This window comes from Arachis hypogaea, chromosome 15 (genome assembly GCF_003086295.3).
Source record: "Arachis hypogaea cultivar Tifrunner chromosome 15, arahy.Tifrunner.gnm2.J5K5, whole genome shotgun sequence".
Lineage (NCBI taxonomy): Eukaryota > Viridiplantae > Streptophyta > Magnoliopsida > Fabales > Fabaceae > Arachis > Arachis hypogaea.
This window is the reverse complement of record NC_092050.1, coordinates 107,564,822-107,568,185: the sequence shown is the minus strand read 5'-3', so window position 1 is coordinate 107,568,185 and position 3,364 is coordinate 107,564,822. Positions and strand designations below refer to the sequence as shown.

General features: G+C 39.8%; 1 non-coding gene across 1 annotated transcript; it reads left to right on the top strand.

Moving 5' to 3' along the window:
* Positions 1 to 248: 248 nt before the first annotated feature.
* On the top strand, positions 249 to 352 carry LOC112753658 (small nucleolar RNA R71). The gene has a single exon (XR_003178032.1). It is a non-coding gene; the product is annotated as a small nucleolar RNA R71 (small nucleolar RNA).
* The last annotated feature ends 3,012 nt before the right edge of the window (positions 353 to 3,364 follow it).

Below are 3,364 nucleotides of genomic sequence, written 5' to 3'. Positions count from 1 at the left end.
AGTTGCTTGGCAAACACCTTGTTTTGGGCTAGAATTGTATCAACCTGGTTCAGTTCCATGACTCCCTTAGTGTTGTGCCTTTCTGATGCATAGTAGTACTCATTCTCAGCCACTGTCTCAATCACTTCAATGGCTTCTTCCACAGTCTTTTTCCTGTTCAATGAACCTCCTGATGAATGGTCTACAGCCTTCCTTGATTCATAAGAGAGCCCATCATAGAGATGTGCAGTTGCACCCAATCATGGAACATGTTTGGTGGGCATTTCCTTGTCAAGTCCTTGAATCTCTCCCATGCCTCGTAGAGAGTTTCACCATCTTGTTGTCTAAAAGTCTGGACCTCAGATCGAAGCCTATTGACCTTTTGTGGAGGGTAGAAACGTGCCAGAAACTTGCTTTCCACCTCATCCCATGTTGTTAGACTCCCCCTTGGAATGATTCCAGCCACTTAGCTGCTTTGTCCCTAAGTGAAAATGGAACAAGAGCAGTTTATAGCATCTTCCTGGACTCCATTGGACTTCACAGTGTCACAAATTCTCAAGATTGTGAGATTGGTTTGGGTCTTCATAGCACTTCTCCAAAGGAACAATGATTTTCCACCAATGATATTAGCTGTGGCTTGAGCTCAAAATTGTTGGCCTGAATGGGTGGTTTCTGGATGCTACTACCACAATTCCCTGAGGTTGGGTTTATGTATGAACTCAAAACCCTCCTCTCAGGGATGGCATTGTTTCCATCAGCTTTCTCATGGTTGTGAACTTCTCTATCCATGTTGAGATCTAAAGCTTCCTCAAATTGTCCTCAGATTCTCCTTCAGATTCCTCTTCTCCCACTACTCTCTTCCCTCTTGCTTCCCTTCTAAGTCTATGAAGGGTCCTCTCTGGTTCGGTATACGGAGGAGTTGATGTCTCTCCTCTCCTACCTGTCATACAAGAACACAGCTCAAACACAAACAAGTGAAATACTCTTGGTTAATGAAAGAGTATGGTTAGATCAATTGAGGAATTAAATCAAACAGTTAGTGAGTCAGTGAGTTAGTTGCATGAATCTAAAGGCGTAAGAAAGAAAGCATGTAACCAAGTGCAGAAATTAAAATTCAACAAGTATCTAGAACAGAATTAACAAAGCAAGAGAAATTGCTCAATCTAGTTAGCTTCCATTTGAGATTGTCAATCGAAAACCAATCCCCGGCAACGGCGCCATAACTGATGCGCATAAACGTGTTATGCTACGATTTAGGAAATTGCACGATCGCAAAATTCCTTCGGCAAGTGCACCGGTTATCATCGTCAAGTAAAACTCACAATAGAGTGAGGTCGAATCCCACAAGGATTGGTTGAGTGAGCAATTCGGATTAGAAGTGTTTCTAGTTGAGCGGAATCAATATTTGAGATGAGAATTGCGGAATGTAAAATTGGCGGGAAAAGTAAATGACAAGAAAATTAAATGGCTGAATCTTAAATTGCATGAATTCAAGAGCAGAATGTAAATTGCTGAAATTAAAGGGAATGGGATGATTGCAAGAATTGAATTGCAGAATGTAAAGAGAAAGTGGAAATCAGAAATGGGGAATTCATTGGGTTTAGGAGATATTGAAATCTCCGAATCAAAACATGTAAATCTCTTCCTCAACCAATGCATTCATTGAATTTTGCTTGGCAATCTTATATGATTGGATCCCAATTCCTTGGCTCACCAATGCTCTCTAAAAAACAAACAAATTCCCAATCCCTTGGTTTAAATGTTCATAAGAAGAGATGATGCTTGGTCACTGATTATACCACACAATTTCATGAACCACAATTGGTAGGATTACATGTCACAATATCCATCCAAACCCCAATCCAATCCACTGTGAGAAAGCTTCTCTAGCATGAATCCTCCATTCCTTTCCCAAGGCTCCGAAGGATTCCAAGTATGAGTAGCTTCTTTCCCAAGACAACTACTCAATGGAATTAGATCGAGAAGCTTTCTAACAAAATTCAAGAGAAAGATTGAAGAAGAAGATAAACTATTATTGATTCATTGAATTACAATAGAGCTCCCTAACCCAATGAAAGGGGGTTTAGTGAATCATAGCTCTGAATTCAATTACAAAGAAAAGGAAACTGGCTAAAAGTGAAAGTAAAAGTCCTTTCTAACTTCAATTCTATCCTATTTATACACTTTCTATATTGAGCTTCAGTGTGCTTCTTGGGCTTTGAGGCCTCTCCTTGCTTTCCTTTTGCCTTGGGTTTATGATCCATAATGTTGATGAGGTGTTGATCCAAATTCTGTACATTTCATTGAGCCAATTTAGTGATAACAAATAATGACACATGACTCAATAAATTGAGATTTCAAACTCATCAATCCTTCAGGCCCAATCCCATAAACCATGATATTCAATTGGGTTTCATACCAAAGTGAGTTTAAGTAATATTTGTGCTCAAAGACTAACTAAACCACAATATTTTTGGCCCAGAACCTTTCCAAGAGTGGCGTTTAAGTTGCAGTTTAAGCTTAAACTGCAGCTTAAACGCCAGACACTTCAGTGAGCCTTTTGTAGAAGCACGTTTAGCTTCAGTTTAAGGTTAAACTGAAGCTTAAACGTGGAAATGGAAGAATGGTAGGCCCTGGAGAGTAATGTAGTCGAACACGTTTAACCTCCAGTTTAAGGTTAAACTGGAGGTTAAACGTGGAAAAGGAATGAGGCATCCTGGAGGTCGAACACGTTTAACCTCCAGTTTGAGGTCAAACTGGAGGTTAAACGTGGAAAAGGGTGGAAGCTTACCTGGAGGTCGAACACGTTTAACCTCCAGTTTGAGGTCAAACTGGAGGTTAAAACGTGGAAGCTGGAATGGTGGCCCTGGAGGTGTCGAATCCACAGTGTTGGAACCCTCCTCCCTGGTGTCATACTCATTCTGGCGTTTAACCTCCAGTTTGACTCAAACTGGAGGTTAAACGTGGGAATGCTCCTTAAGTGAGGCCTATCATTCTGGCGTTTAACCTCCAGTTTGAGGTCAACTGGAGGTTAAACTTCAATCCCAGCATTTCTTATTCTTCATGATTTTGGCGTTAAGCTCCAGTTTAGCTTAAACTGGAACTTAAACTCCACATGTGATATTCAAGCTTCCTTTATTGATTTTCTTGCTTCCTTGCTTAGCCTCTTCTTCCCTGAATCACCAAACAATTGCATCAAAGTCTTGCAAAGTTTCATGAGAAATCTTCCATTCATAGCATTCAAATAATATAACTAAAACTCATGGAATTTGCATAAAAATCTACATGTTGAATGATTTATTGCTTGTTCTTCATTTAACCATTTTTGGTTACTTTAAGCTCAAGAAAATGCATAAAACAACTAAAACTAACAGAAAATGCTAGT